The sequence below is a fragment of the Tamandua tetradactyla genome, chromosome 22 (assembly GCF_023851605.1).
Source record: "Tamandua tetradactyla isolate mTamTet1 chromosome 22, mTamTet1.pri, whole genome shotgun sequence".
Lineage (NCBI taxonomy): Eukaryota > Metazoa > Chordata > Mammalia > Pilosa > Myrmecophagidae > Tamandua > Tamandua tetradactyla.
In genome coordinates this window covers 20,690,872-20,707,891 of record NC_135348.1, presented here as the reverse complement: position 1 = coordinate 20,707,891, position 17,020 = coordinate 20,690,872, and the positions used below count along the sequence as shown (strand labels likewise).

General features: G+C 35.9%; 1 long non-coding RNA gene and 1 pseudogene across 4 annotated transcripts in view; one reads left to right on the top strand and one right to left on the bottom strand.

Annotated features, from left to right (window-relative positions):
• LOC143666062 (uncharacterized) overlaps positions 1-17,020 on the bottom strand; it is a 139,347-nt gene that overhangs the window by 80,087 nt on the left and 42,240 nt on the right. For 3 of the 4 annotated variants that reach the window (XR_013167352.1, XR_013167349.1, XR_013167350.1), the window contains one exon: positions 13,560-13,712. The exons of the other annotated variant lie outside the window; for it this stretch is intronic. This is a non-coding gene — a long non-coding RNA (uncharacterized LOC143666062). The remainder of the gene's footprint in view (positions 1-13,559; positions 13,713-17,020) is intronic. 4 annotated transcript variants of the gene reach the window in all.
• Positions 15,766-16,910, top strand: LOC143665932 (ras-related protein Rap-1b pseudogene; annotated as a pseudogene).

Genomic DNA, 17,020 nt, shown 5'->3' with positions numbered 1-17,020 from the left:
TACTCCAAAAAAAAAAAAAAAAAAAAACAACCACCATGTATTTTCTTTTGGAATTGTCACATACTTGGTCCTAAAAATTTAACTAATCAAAATTAGTTATACCCAATCAAAATTAGGTAAATTCACCTTGTCCAAAAGCAAATGAAAAAAGGTGGATGGAATAAGGAGAATTATACAAGCTAAACTGAATATTCCTTTTAAAAACCTCTCCCTTAAACTCTATTTCATTATTTTACAGAAAAAAAGGAGTTAATAGACCTATTCAATGCTATTTCATAATTTATTTCTACTTGGGTAAATTTCCTTAAAAAGAATAATTCTTTCAATATCAATATCACTTGATATTGGCAAAAAAGTAAATGCAATTTTATAATAAAATGTTATATTTTTAACATTTTATCTCTCAATGACAAAACTCCAAAAAAAGATACAAAGTGATGAACTTATTGCCCATAGAATTATAATGACTAAAGATCTACATAATGATTTGTTTAAGCCCAATCACATCATTTTTCTATATCAATGGGATATTTATTGATATGATGGTTCATCAGCATTTGTAAGATGCCCAGAAAAGGCTCTTTCCACTAATCTCTTTTTCTTACTGGCTGCCTAGAACACTTCTTAACAGACCAGCAGCCACGCCCACAGTCACAAATGCTATCCCTAGAAATAGGCTTTTTTCCAATTCCCCTGCTTTACCCCCTCCTTCCCTACTCTTTTGCTAATGAATTATCTCCTCACTCTACTTCCTTTTTGGCTCTCTGTGCTTCTAACACCTAGGAAGCTTACAAATACTGTTCATTCCTTTTAAATATACACACACATGCTCCACATGTTGAAACCACAAAATCTCTCCTTACAAAGTGATAAAAATCATTTAAGCCAATAACTTTTCCACTGACCAGGCTGGTAGGGGAAAGTCAGATGCTATTTCAATGTGCTTCATGCACAGATACGTTTCATTACTTGTCAGCAAGTGCTGCTCTTACTGGTTTTTATTTTTTAATCTTCATAGGCAAAACAATAGCAGTGTCTATCCCTGGTGCTTTTTTACATGCTGTCTCCCAGGTTCCTGCACCTAGGATAATGGTCCTGACTCTTTGCCACTCAGAATCATGTACTATACCCCGTCCATGGCCCAGAGAACTCCCTGCAGACTTTGGGGTGTTTAGGGGCAGCTGACACTAGGACAACTACTCAATTCTGATTAGTTTCACAGGGCTCTAAACTGGGAGAAGCAAAGCTATTCCAAAGCGGGGAGGTGGGGACTTTTATGAAAAGTTTTTAAAACCACCACGCACTTTTTTCTCATTAGTAAAATGCTACTACAAATCAGAGAACTAAAACATATAGGCTCACTGTTTCCAGCAACTCCGTATTAGTGCCAATGTACTCATGGGGATGTTTTCGCTGCTGTCCCCCTTATTTTTTTTTAAGAATAAGTTTTCCCACACACTTTAGTTTTAAAGTGCAAATAAATACAAGACCTAGTCCCTGTTTGGGTTCAGTATTTGCGCTTGCAACCAGTGCTTTACAGATTATGACATGCAGCACACAGAAAATGGGATTAGAAAAGGTGCTTGGCCATAGGGTTGTCCTCAGGCTGTAGAAGGCAGGGAAAACCCTTCATTATTCTTCCCTTCAAACTGAGGAAGCTCATGATAGCTATGTGTCACCTCTAATGTCATCGTCTCCCTCTCTGGCTTTGTCTCCCTGTCTCCCTCTTCCCTTCACTGTCTTCCCCCACCTCCACCCCTCCTCCTCTCTCTCCATGGCTCCCAGGACCAAAGAAAGGCAGAAGAGCCTAAGAGTGGAGCCACCATCCCCTAATGAATTAATAATCATGCCCAGCCCCAGTGCAAGTCAGAGAGGACTTTCCAATTCGAAACAGAGTGTGAGGAATTGTTAAAAAGACACACACTCGAAGTTAAAGAATTTGGTTTCTATTGTTACTGTTGTGAAATCTGTGAAAATCTTTCATTTTAAAAAGGAGGAGGGTTTCAAGAATTGTTACATCGATCAGTGTTGATGTCAGCTAATTTCTAAAAAATAAACTAAGAAAATCTACAATGACATAGAAAAAGAAGTCACTGTTTTTATAGTATTTCAAGTTAGGGCAGAGGTCTATCAATCCAGCACTGGTATAGCAAAATGCCTAAGAGTTAATGATTTTTTTTCCTACTACATAGAGAAAAAAACAAATGATGGTGTTTAAAATGATGACCATATCTCCTAAACTGAGAAGCAGCTATTTAGCTTTTATTTAAATAACCACATGATAGTTTTCTTATGACCAAGCTAAGTGACATTTTTTCTTTTCTAATTGTTTTATTGCAATTTTTCATGAGTTTGAGAGCACAGATACACCAGGAAACTTAGGGAAATAAAACATGAAAGAATACACAGCACTTAAATTTTATAAACATATGTTTCCTGAAAGAAACAGATCAGAGGGTCTCAATTCAGCTTTCTAGTTGTTGCTTGTCTTGAATGGACGAGTCATTCCACCTAGACGGAATGCTAACTTGTACAAGGTCTCTATTTCCAGGAAAGAAAAAATGCTGTGCAGCAGCAGCATAGGCATCATGGAAACAAGGTTTCTTCAAGCAACGGGGTTCGAAAGAGGATGCTATTCACCAAACATCATTTTAACTTTCTTTCTGAAGTTCCTGCTTGGATTACTTATTGAATTCAGGTGACAGAGAGTACATTTAAAGTAAGGAAGTAATTCTGATATGGACAAGATAATCTGGCAATGAAGAGTTCAGGCAAGTACTCACACAAGTATGAAAGGTCCTAGATGCGCTCCTGTCTCTGTTTCCCCATTGTTTACTATTTGAGCAGGCAATAGAGTAAAGAAATATATCCAAATGGTCAATCATATCACTGAAGTTATTTTATCAGTCATCTAAATAAATTTAGACTCATCGAAAACTAAACGTTGTACCTGCAAAAATAGGCTTATTCATTATAAAACTAGGATAAACATTTAACACAATTTAATATTAAGCTTCATCAATTTTACTCCTTAGTTTAAAAAACCTGAGAACATAATGAGGTATATTTGTATTGCTATGCTGAGTAGATGATGCAAAGAGGGAAGATAGGGGGATACATTTCTTTTCCAAGGCATCTGTTAGCATGAAATTTGAAGCCCAAGCAAGTGGGAGAATATATTCTAAATAATCCCAAATTATAAACCAATATTCTTTCATTCATCAGCCAAAATTTAAATGAAATGGATTATACCCCACACCTAACAATTCTTCCAAATATATACCTTCACAGGTCCACAAAGGAACGTCTAGGAATGGTCTCAAAAGAATTGTGTATATCATATATGTACATAATGGAATACAAAGTCAAAGTCAAAACTCATGAACCAGATTTGTATTTAGCCACATAGAAGTAACTCAAAAACATGTTTACTTTTTAAAAAGTGAGAAACAGAATGGGATTTACAGCACAACTCCATTTATATAAGTATTTTATATTTCCAAGGTTCTACTATCTCTTTCCTCATCTTACCATTACTTATAGCATTGCTTTCATGAAGTTGTCTCGAGAAATTACTGAAGCCAGGCAAATGTGACTAATTATAAGTGAAGTTAATTCTCACAAACATAAACACAATAATGACTTACTTGAAGGATAATCTAACTCCAGCAACCATATCATGATCTCAGCATTATAAAAAAAATTTCTGAAACAAGAACTTTTGTGTCAAAAAATTACAAATAAAAGTATAGAAATCAACCACTGTAAGAGTTGACCAACAAATTAACACCTCAAGAACTCTCACTCTAAGCTGAGTTATGGAAGCTATCCCATAAGAAAAATGGACCAACGAAAAAGTCTCAAAGACACACGCAAACTTCAGAATGAGCATTTTTAGGAATCCAAAGCTGAGGTTAGGAAACGATTTACTGACTATAGACTCAGAAGAAGTAGCTCTACTCCAGATTATTTCCCTCATCATCTCAAACAACAAGAATTAATAGTTTGTTTGATAAGAATTAATAAATCAAGTTACCATACTCATGAGCGTCTGTAAAGCCGTATTTAATACCTCGGTGCTACATAAACAAAACCTCAGGTAAATTAAGAAATTCACTTCCTATTGTCTAACATTTCCCTATTAGGAGATTATCTACAAATAGTGAGGAAGCAAAATCTAGAAGATGTATTACAAGTTATTTATTTTTTTAAGACTATAAAATTGTGCACAGACCGAGCAAATCCCTAGATAGTTAAACGGTCATGCCAGAGAGCATATGTGAAATTTTTACAATAAATGGCTACCTCAAAAGTTAAAAAAAAAGATACTGAGAAGTACTGAAAAAAATTGTTGGTTTTTTTTTGCTCTCCTCTTTGCAATAGAATGAGGGAATGAAGCATTTTTCTTGGACACTGAGTATAATTATAACTAATCATCTCCTTCTCCTTGGAGCAACATTCGTTGACGTTCCTTCATTTTAGGGTGGCTGGCTGACACAATTCAAATATAATTACTCTCCTTGCATGATAAACTCCAGCACCGTGAGCAAATACGGTATGTCTCATTGTCAAGTATGGCTAGACAGCAGCAGTGTAATATAGACCTTTCAAACCCTAGTGTAGCCCCCTGCCTTTGAAATCTGTGCAAGATGACAAAACTGACTTTCATTTCCCTTGGACTTTCTCAAGGTATCCTTATTAAGAAAAAAAAAAGCCTAAAATCCATAAATTTAATCTACTGCCTGCCAGTCACAATGGTTCCTGCTGTCAGACACTCATGATACATAACCACAAAATTTAAATGTTATTGTTTCATACAAGAAGGAAATCTCGCTCACAACTACCCCAAACAGTCATGTGACAATTCAGTGTGTTTCCTTTGTTTGTCTCCTCCACTACCAAACAATAGCAAGAGCAGAAACATGCAACCAATGGACCAAATGTTGAAGAAGCGACACAATAATAAACTCTAAAGTAGATCATTTTTTTCCTAGCTCTCCTGTAGGAGACAATTAGATGATCAGTGAAAGTTTGTTTCTGACATATATTTCATTTTGGAATAACAGTGACACTTCATTCTCTGATACCTTCTAATTAGAAAAAAATCAAACTCATATAATTACATGGCTATTGAATACAATTTTAACTCACTTTTGAAGAGGAAATAGTAAAAAACAATAATAATTTCATGTAGTGATGAATGTTGAGTTTTTGGAAGAAACAAGGGCTTGAAATTTAAACTGAAATGAATATTTTCAGCAATGCTTTCATTAACATAGTAAACTATTGGCTTTCTCTCATTTGTTCTGGTTAGGTGTTTTAAGAAAAATAATTTCTATGGATTTTCTAAAAATATAAACTTGATGTTTTGTGTCCCATGATGAATTATAGTGAAATACCGAATGCAATTTTGCCAACTATTTTCTAGGACAGTTTTTTCATAATGGTCATTTCCGTTCTAGATATGTTTTTTACCCCAGAGTAAGAAAACTCTCTTTTAGTGCATTGCAAATGGAACTATATTGCATCACTCTCTGCATATTTATGTTAAACTGCTTATGGGACAATTACAGGCAATTGGATTTATATTCCTAGACCCTCTAAAAACTATATAAATTAACCATCAACCAATTTCACTAGGAGTGAATAGACCTAATAGATGAAAAATCAAATTTTCACAATATGACTCTTTTGTTTCTTGGGTGAGGAAACATGTTGACTCAGAACATCCACTGGCCTCATTCCTTTATGATCTGAAACAGCTAATTCTAAATAAAGTTATATGAAATTGAAAACAAAAGTTTGGTTGTTCTATTTTTATGAGCAAACCCTCAGCAATTTTTGCTTCCAAAATAGGCAGAATTCTACACAGAATTCAGTTGGAGAAAGGGTCCATTCTAACCACTCAGACATGATCAACTATATATGGCTAAAAGCCATCAGACGTGACCTATATATGAAATAAGATGGGGTCTTTGACCTCTGTACTTGCCACAGCTGCCCGGCTTGTTGTAAGAGATGCCAGCTGTGATAAATGTGTGTATGTGTGTGTATTTTTAAAACAAAACAAGCCAACAAAAAAGCACATGATAGGGAGTTAAACTCAACGTGGTTCCAATAGTCTGGAAAACTCAATTAAAACTCTGTTGTAGATAGGGCCCTCCAAAGAACACAAAGAGAGACTGCCCATCTTATAACAAGGACATTCTGTTAGGGAAAGTCTGATGGTCTGTAAAGGGCTCTTTCATTGTTCACAGGACACTCTATAATCATGCTAGCAATTCAGCATTACAGTCACTCTATAAAACTTCCTTGGCCATCTTCTTCTCTTCTGTACAAGGCTTGCACTGAATTGAGCTTTTTCAACAGCATTCCATGTCAACGTATCTTTTTCTTTTCCTAGGAAACAGGACTCTACCGTTGTGAAAACCACCAGCTCATGCTCCAGTTTCAGGACAGTCACCTGATCTATAACTTTTCTTTCTTGGATGCATTTATATCTAGACTTCTTGGGTACACTGACCAAATGGAGGAAGAGTTTGCAAATTAAAGCCAACTAAATATACAAACTCACTGTTGAGATTACAAAACACCCTTGCTTTAACATTCTTCTCAACAGTTTCCTGAGAGAAATAAGGAAAGAGATGTGAATTTGTGATCTAATTCCCTTAACTTTTTCGCATTTTCACAGCATACTTATAGTCTTCTCTCTGCTGCCTAAGTGACTTAGTCCTAAACCCTAATAAGCTCTGATTTCACTCTACTGACCTACTACACCCCAGGAAAATCTAAAATTTAGCAGTTTGAACAAAGCAAACTGGTTATTAAGTGCAGCCCAAGCCAAAAAATAAAAATAAACAAACAAAACAAGAGCAGGTGACTGAGAGATTTGCATTTGGTTTGCCATGTTGCTTCTACTCAAAGGCTAAGAATTCTTCCCCTTGCGTATTTAAATATGCATCAGCTCAGAAGAAGTTACACAATGTTTCCATCAGCAGAAGATATGGCACTTAGAGAAAGAACCAGGAAAATAAAAACTACAGACAAAATAGAAGGTATTTGCATATTTCACTTGAAATTAGGCTATGTTGCAGCATATTGGAAACTCATATGCATTGGATGTCAGCTGAGTTACTTTTCTTTCCCCCCAAGGTGACATTGGTGCTTGTCTTACCAAATATGATGCAACTGACAAGTGTTTTCATGTAAGGAAGATATATGCCTCCCATCACCTTGTCAAACTGAGTGAAGGCAAACTCCAGCACATCCTTTCACAAATGATTAGGTGGTCGTAGTCATTAAAAGTCATAAAGTTAGACTGCTGCAGTGTGCCATGCATATATATGAACTCATCCAAAGCTGTCCTCCTTGAAGCAGGTGATAGCTCTCAACTTTGCCTCTGACCGATTCATAAATTCCTGGCTGAGCTTTCTTTCTCTTAGCATACCTTTGAAATCATACTGAACAGAAAATGCTGCTTTGGCCAGTCTCATTGTCTCCTACTTTCCCAGCCAAACCTTTAAAACTGGAGGGCCAAACATCTGATATTGGTTCAGCAACATAAATAAACAACCCAATTTTCATGATTTATGCTTCTACTGCACTTTTTAACTTTTCAAAGTATTTAAAAAACCTTGTCAATCAGGCTGCTTTAAATTTTTTTTAAGTCAACAAGAAAAAAGAGAGGTATTATTTATTTGTCCACAAAATTAAAGCACAAAAATTGAATTGACATTGCTAAGAGTCTGGATCATTATATCTAATCAGGAGCTCAGAACAAAGTTTAAATTCTTATGTTATGACTCTCTCCAATCTTTCTACTCTGCAGCCTTACCATTTCCCGGCAAATAAATCTGATTTTCTATATATCTGATTTTAAAAGTGCCTGAGACATGAATTTAAAACTTTGAAAACATATCATTTGGCCCAGAAATTCTACTTCTAAAAATCTTTCCTAAAATGTTAGTTAAGTGTATGGCAAAAACTTGCAAGATGTTCAATGCATCATTATTTATAATAATTAACTGCAAAACAATCTATATCCAAAAATAATGTATTCTTAGGGAGGTTCCTTAATTAAATATTATCAATTCAAGATTTATTTCTGAAGAATTTTTAATGATAAGGTTGGTTAATTATAAACAGATATAATATTTGTGAAAAAAGAAAACTACAATATTTAGTGATCTCAACTGTGCTAAATATGTAAATATGCAGAGGGAAAAGGACTAGAAAATATACCACAGAATGCTAATAATATTTACCTCTATGTTTAGGAATTGAAGGTAATTCTAATTTTCTTTTTTAAAACTTGAATAGATTTTCCAAATTTTCTACAAAGAATATAACTTAATTATATAATTTAAAAAAGGCAAATATTAGTTTCTGAGTGGATTACAGGAAGCTACTCATATTCCACAAGCCTCTTGCAAATCACCTCAACATAGAATAATCAATATTAAGAAATCTACATGTTTTTTGAAATAAATCACTGAAAAGTAGTCACTCAGTGTCTAGCCTGAATGCATAGAGTAGCTGATGCAATTTTAAGACAAGTTAACTGAATGGATCTTTATGGACCAGAATGCCTTTTGCAGAATTTTATTTCCCTAAAAATATCTAGAAGTTTGTTCGGCCAGCATGAATTAGATCCAGCCATGTGCAAATAGAGTGATGCGGAGGGAGACAGCGGTTTTGAAAGGCTTTAATTTCAAACTATCTTTTATAAAACAATTTCGGGCTTTGTGCATGGTAGCAATTAAGAACAGCTTCTCTTAGGCTAACCAACTAAATGCAAATCAAGTCATTTCCGCCATCCAAAGAGTCATTCAAAGACAAGTTTTTAACCACCAGATATTTTAAAAAGATAAAATCCAAGACAGGGATGTATATGTGCTTTTTCCATTGTTTCAGGCCAATGACAAAACATATAAAGGCTAATGCTATTGACTATGTTAATAGGATAAGTACAGAAATATCTAAGTGCCTACCAACAGAAACATACATGTATGTGTAATTCTTTTTATCAAACAGATGGATTTAGTTTTTCAGAACATTATCATCACCATCATTTTGTAGAACAGACAGTTGTTGAAGTGGTTTCTTGCTCAGTTCTTTGTACCCAAAATGTGATATCCAAGCCTATTAAGTATGTGGCTGAGAAAGTTTTAGAAGGGTCTTGGTTAGAAGAGAAGTAGGTAATATTTAAAAAGAAAATCTGGAAAAAAAAATATATACATGGGACTCTTTGTTCCCCAGAGCTCTCCTAAGGATAGACCATCCTGGAGCTACCCTTAACGAGAAAGAGGCCACTTTGAAATCCTACCCACATGCATTCCCCTCCTGCTTTCCCTTTTTGGAACAGACAAAGACATTCAGAAGTTTTGCTGCTGGTTTTCAGGTCATCTCAGCACTGAAACAATCGCTACAAAAACTAGCTATTAAAAAATGAATGATTTTATTTAAAAAAGACTTTCCCTCCACCTTTTATTAATAAAAGCTGTATTCAAATCTTGCTCATAAGAAGGTCCTTCAAGCCTGCTCTCTCTTTTTCTCCAAATCACGTGCTAATAAATGGTGAAATAGACAAAAGCTGGGTTTCAGGAATGGAAAAAAATTAAAAGAAATAAATTCTTAGATAATGCAAAAGATGAACAATATGTCGCTGAAAAATTCAAATTAAGGATAGATAATAGTCCTAGATAAGGTTGATCTTGGACAAGAATAATCAGAATAAAGACTTCTCCTCATTTTCAAATTTATACTATTTTTCTCATTATAAAAGCAATAAATAATTCTAGATAAAAATTGTAAAGAAAAATATAATAGAGAAAATAAATAACTCCCACATACTACTAACAAATATTTCCTATTTGGAGTTGGTTGTTCCTTTTAACTTTTTACATATAAATAGAAATTTAAATGCATATATGTATTTCCTCATACGTATGTGCAATAATTTACTTAAATATTTTCATTTGGTCACATAGAGGACATACTTTTTTTCACTATTATTAACTCTGCAATGAAAACCCTGCAACATACATCTCTCTGCATATTTCTGATTCTTTCTCCTTAGAATAAACTCAAACAGTGAAATTATTTTGTTCAAAGATAAGCTTTTTAATGCTTTTAAAAGAAAGATGTTGCCAAAGATTGCCCTCTGTAAATTTTGTACCAATTTTCACTCCCTCCAGCAGTGTTTGTGAAAAATGTGTTTTTAAATAGCCCTCCTAATCTTCTCTGTTTTAAAATGAGCTATAGAAAAAAGTATTATAAAAGCTGAAACAGCATCACTCTGTCTAGGAATTATGTCTTTCAATACACTCAAAGAGAGAACATATATTTATAGGAAGCCAATATCCACTTCAAATGACTGCATCTATAAGGCAGAAAAACATTACTGGCCATACACATCTACTTATTTCTATCTGAATGAAGCCTAAGGAAATATACGTTGGCCTTATTGCATCACTGACCTTTTGAGTTTTAAAACCCTATGATTTGTCCTATTCTGAATGACGAGAAATCTGAAAAGGTAGAGGCATTAACAAACTGTGTTTGTTGCATCACATGCTTGTAATGTGCTTATGTATATAATACACTAACCACGTTAGTACAACTTCCCAACTTTGCCAAGCCTGGAAGAGTAAATGAGCTGCAATGGGTGCTTCCTGATCAGAAATATGCTCCAACTGTTATCTTCTTCCAAGTGCTACTCAGAAAGATAGTGAGATGGAGTTGGGCTCCTGAGAGAAAGAGATGTTGTCGTTGTTCAGTCCCCCCAGGAAGTTGATCAATCTATAGATTGACAGCACGCATATGATTTCTTCTGCTACCCAGGAGGTCATGCTGCCCCAGGGGATATCTCAGAGGTCAGTGCTGCCCAAGGGAATATTTTAGAGTCTTTCTCTGAGTTACAAAGCTACATAGATGGGTCATAGATTTATAACTGCAACAAACACAGACTTTTCAGTACCTTTGGGGGGATTTACAGCATGTGATTTTATTATCCAGAACATTGATATGTGTTGTTCTTATTGAATCAAAGGCATTTCAAACGATAAAACACTCAGATTGGTTTCTGAAAGACCCCTTTTTGTCAACAAAAATGCTCCAAATTGAGATGCCCTGTTTACTGACTCAGATACTATGAAAACTACACAAGAATTTTTCTAAAACTTGCAGAGGTTGATTAAAACCCTCCAGTTGGATATTTCTGAGGAACTAGTACATGTGTCTCAGATTTATAAAGACCATTGTGATCTATAGCAAAAAACAATAGTGTGATCCTGGGATCCAGTGGATGACTAATGAGCAGAAAGAACCCCTTTACGTTGGTGTCTGTCAGTCTGAATCGCTCTCTCTTTTCTCCTTCTCTTTATCAGTCTTCCTGACTGTTGCTAACTCAAAGCTTGTCTTCTCTTTCCAGATAAAAATCCACCCATGTTCTGTGGCAATAAACACCAGCATCACACATGTGAGGAAGCCATCGCCCAAACCCAACCCAACAACCCAACCTCACACAAGGCTCAAGTTGCACTGAAAATTTAAGCAAATGCTTGAAGCAGTCTATGGATGCAGGATCGGCACATAATTGTAGTCTTTTCGGAGGGGGCAGTTTCCATAACACAAAATTCAGCCTCACTTTGAGTATATTCTTGGAAGGGGGCTGTTTTAGTTTTACCATTGCTAAAGCAAATACCATGCAATGGGTTGGCTTAAACAATGTAAAATTATTAGCACATGGTTTTGAGGCCAGGAGAAATCTGTATCAAGGTATCAAGGTGAAGTTTTCTTTCCAAAGACTGGAGTTCTGGAGCTGGCTGCCAGCAATCCTTGGTGTTGGGCACTTCTGTCACATTGCAATGCAGATGGCAGCCTCTCCTGGCTTCTTCCTTCCCGGCAGAATCTCATTGACTCTCAGCTATTGTGGCTTTGTCTCTCTCTCTCTGTGACCTTCTCTATAAGCTCTTCAGTATTGAATGCAATTAAAGCACTGATATATATATATATATATATTTCTGAATATGATTAAAAGAGGAAATATTAGATTGTATAAATAGTAGCAGAATAACTTTTTTTAATCCATGGACCTACACTACACAAACAGGGAACCCTAACATAAACCATGGACTTTAATTAATAATACAATAATAAAAACTGTGCTGTCATCAACTGTTAACAATTGTCACCCACTAATGCAAGGTGTCGGTGGTGAGTTCGTGTATGGGAATCCTGTATTTTATTCATGATTGTTCTGTAAACCCACAACTTCTCTAACAAAAAAGAAATTTAACTTAAAAAAAAAAAAAGATCTGTCCCAACTAAACTGGGCCACATGTTAACTGAAGTGACCTCATCAAAATGTCCCATTTATAAGAGTTCACACTTAGAGGTATGGACCAAGTCTAAGAATATGTTTTTTCCATAAGGAGTATTATTCAAGTGTATTTTTTTAAGAAATAGAAACTGTGTCATCCAACAATGGAACTAATTTCTTTTTTCAGTTTGCAAATCCCACAAAATGAGCTGTCTGAAGTCAGGATACTTGTTGAGTTTCTTTTAAAGTGCCACTTAGCATCAGAATATTTCATAAAAGCAAATCACTTCCCAGCCTTCCCTGATTAAATGCAGAGAGTGATCACAGCAGAATGGAGTTCGTTCTAAACAATAGAGACTCTTGATTGAAATCAGATATTTGAATGTAAGAAAAAAAACAATAATGCCTACCACAATGGTTGTCTCTCTTTGGCCCTATCACTCAAGTGTTTCTGCTACCCTGAGAGCTTCATTCCTTTTTTAACAGTGTGTTGTATTGACACTGATATTTGTATTTAATTATTGTCATTTTGGCAAACTTTCTCCATCTTCTCGACAGGATTCATTTACAAGACCCTGCTACTTCCATTCTTAAAGCTGTTACCATAGTAAGGGGAAATATATTCATTTTCCTAAAATGCTCATTCTAAAGAGTTCAGATTTTCTGGTGAAAGACACTCTTTAAAGAAACCAGGTACTTTGTATTTTAAAGAGTGACTCATACTTTCATACTCATAAAAATAGTACAAACTAACTGTGCCATGGAATAAAACTGGAAGATGTCAGTATTTACAAGGATTCATATTGACAATAAAGTCCTTCAAATAAACTTGTATTTAAGCTGTGCTTACATATAGCAAGTCATTAATTTGCATCAAGTAAATTTTATGGAATATTTTCATAATTTAAAAATTGATTTTCACTGAGTTCTTTCAACTATGTCTGAAAATAAAGTGTATTATTTAGGGAGAGCTTATGAAATTTCAGGAATGTCATCTATTGGTATACAATTCAGAGCTCATATGTAAAGAGGCAATTAATTTGTAAAGTATATGAAAAACAGATACTCATAAAATTATTTTTCTCAGCAAGCTTTCTAACTCAGGAGTGAACTTTCTTAGAATTCAGAAAATTACTAGCAGTTTTATCTCAAAGGCATAGTTCTGAATGGGTCCCTGTCCTTAATTCCTGAACCCACTTACCTTCAACAGGGGCAATGAACGTATAGTGAATCTCACCTGTGAGCTGCTGTGACAAAAGAAAAGGTGTGGGAGCCCAAGAGGAACGACAGTGCTACTGCAGACCACAATTGACATGGCGCCAGCTTCTCTGCCTCCCTCTCTTATCTTCCCTTTGCAGACTGAGTTGACTCACACTAGGCCTGAGGGGACCTCAGAGGAAGCAATTAGAGCAAGAAATTTCATTTCGAGAACTTTGATAAACTAGGCCCCAAACAAGCCTCAACGTCATGAGTCTTTAACATAACTTGTGATTCTAGAAATTGTCTAAGAGTAAAGAAGGCATTGTCTCTGAAAAGCTGGGCCATAATGACTGTGCCATTTTCCATTTATGAATATCTACTATCCCTCCCGTTGCAGCACCGCATATGCACTATCAGTCTCTCATGGAGAACTAACTTCTTCAGGGTAATGAAAGCTCGGTATGCAAAGACTTGCAAGAAGGAAGCACCTTGGTCTTATTCAGTTAACCATCTCAATTAATCTCAGTAATTAATGAACTGTCTTCCAGTCCTTGGTCTTCCGGTTATTTACTCTTATCTATCACTTAGATCTCTTCATTTGTCCACAGAATGTTAAGGATGTGGGGTATGGAATCAAAAAAACCAGTGTCCAAGTTCCAGATACATCATTTTCTCACAAGCTGTATGAGCTTGGAAAAGGGACAGAACTTCTGCTTCCATTTCTTCATCTATAAAAGAGGAGAATAATATGTCCTTTCTCATAGGGCTCTTGTGAGGATCAACTAAAGTAATAAACATCATGTACTTAATACATAGTAAGCACTCAATTAACACTGATGTTCCAAGTTAACAGATAAGGAACGTAGGTTTTAAAGATAGCTCACTCAAAGCTAAGGGAGTTGTAGAACCTAAATGTGATCCAGGTATGCCTGACTCCAAACCATCTGTTTTTGCATGCAGATTGCTTCTCTGCAGCTGAACCTAGGACTCCTATTTCACTCTGAACCCTCTATCATGGAAGTAACACATATTGCAGTATATTCAGTCAGTTATGTTCAATTTCACCAGTAGGGCAATGCCTGCCACGTGGTATGTTTTTAATAAATTGTTGGAAGAAAGAAAGGGGAGGAGAGAGAGAGAGGAGAGACAGAGAGAGAGGGAGGGAGGGAGGAAGAAAAAAGGAAGAAGAAAGAACAGAAAAAGGGAAAAAGGAAAAGGAAGGGAGGGAGGAAAACAAAGAAAAAGAAGAGCAAAAGAAAGGGGAGAGAAAGGAAGAAAGAAGGAATGGAGGGAAGGAAGGAAGGAAGGCAGGAAGGAAGGCAGGCAGGCAGGAAGGAAGGAAGGAAGGAAGGAAGGAAGGAAGGATTTTTCTATATCAGAAATACAAATAAGAGGCAATTTCTTTTCTGGTAACTTTCTTTCTTGTTGGGCCACCATTCTACCCTCAGACATAGGTAAAATTATTCCATTCCTACTTAAAGGAATTCCCAACCAAGAAACACTTTACCAAATCCACAGAAATATCCCCCTATTAGTTTGCCTCTTTTCTTGACCCAAAGCACCGAATCAAAAGTATCTGCCAATCCTAATCTCTAATTTTCAAATATTTTTTAAAAGCCATTCTCTATAGCTGCTAAAGTTCAGTTCTGAATACCCTGTGCCTCCAAAACTTGCGTATATTCTTTGATTACCACTTCTCTTTCTTCTTCCTTCTCTCCTCTTTACCTTAGTCATGTACCTGGGCTTCCCATCTTCAAGAGGCCCAGAGATGTCAAGCTTATATTTTTAGACTTGCCATCTTCATAGAACAAATATTAGCTACATGAAGTTTGTTCACTGTTGACCAAACTGGAAAGCAGTATTCCTGGAACCACCCGTTTGATTAAGAGACTATTTTTTAACCTTTGGTTTTTAACCTTAACCTAAGTCAGAAGTTACAACCTTATATGATTCTACAGGCAACAAGAAGGTCCTGTAAGTGAATGAAACTGCTCCACTGGTGACTGTTGTAATCTGGAGTACACATGTCTCAAATTGCCTGCATTTTCAAGGAAAGTTAAAAAATCTGTATTTAATGTAAAGACACTCTCTACATTAAAAGGATGCCAAGCAATTTAATTTTTAAAATGACGTATAGACCAAACGAACAATGTTTTGTGCTAGATTTGGTCTGAGGGTCTTCATATTAAGACTTCTTCCCTAAGACATTTTAGAAGTAGTTTTCAAATTTATAGGAAGAAAGCATGGCGTTTATTATGAAGAAGAACGATGTGGAAGAATTCCACTAAATATCGGATATTTAATGGAATTAATAAAGCCATAAAAATGTAAAAGGGTAAAAATTAATTATATTAAGTAGGAAAAAGAATGGTTACAAATGGTGGGTTTTTAACTTTAACAATTCTCTCATATATCCACTCTTCTTTTACCCTCCCCAGCCTCACCCATGCTACCATTACATCTCACCTTAGCAACTGTCCTAGCCCTCCAAATGGGCTACTCACATATATGCATGAATGCACCATGCACAATGGAGTCTGCTTTATGTTTTACTTTTTAATGGATAATTTCAGACATATCAATCCTTAGTATAATGTGATTTGCTAAGTGCATGTACCTCGCTACTTTTACACTACTTATTTTGACTTTAATTTACATTAGAGCTCTTAGTTGAAGGTTCTGATTATTTTGGACCCAAGAAAAATCCAATTTAAAAATCTCCCCGGGAGAGTCAGGTGTGCAACCAGCTGGAGATGCGGTGGGATGGGCAGTACTGCTGGGGCACTGGACTGGTAACAGCGTGAGAGGTACTAGATTTTGGCAACAACTTCCACCGTGCGTGAGTACAAACTAGCCGTTCTTGGCTCAGGAGATGTTGCAAAGTCCACTCTGACCATGCAGTTTGTTCAAGGAATTTTTGTTGAAAAATACGATCTACAATAGAAGATTCTTATAAAAAGTAAGTTGAATAGATGTACAACAGTGTGTGCTCGAAATCTTGGATGATGCCGGAACGGAACAATTAACAGCAACGAGGGATTTGTACATGAAAAGTGGACAAGGCTTTGCATTAGTTCATTCCACCACAGCACAGTCCACATTTAATGATTTACAAGAGCTGAGAGAACAGATTCTTCGAGTAAGAGACACGGATGATGTCCCCATGATTGTGGTTGGCAATAAGTGTGACTTGGAGGACGAGAGAGCCAGAGGAAAGGAGCAAGGTCAAAATCTAATAGGACAAAGGAACAACTGTGCATTCTTAGAATCTTCTGCAAAATCAAAATTTAATGTTAATGAGATCTTTTATGACCTAGCATGGCAAATTAACATTAAAACCCCAGTACCTGGGTAGGCCCGCAAAAAGACATCATGTCAGCTGCTTTAATATACTAGACGCATTGTAGCTCTAAGCAGGTCTGAAGAACTGTTGCCCAATTCAACAGCGCCAGCATTCCAACTTTGTTTAACCCACCAACATCTTAAATGTACTTTCCT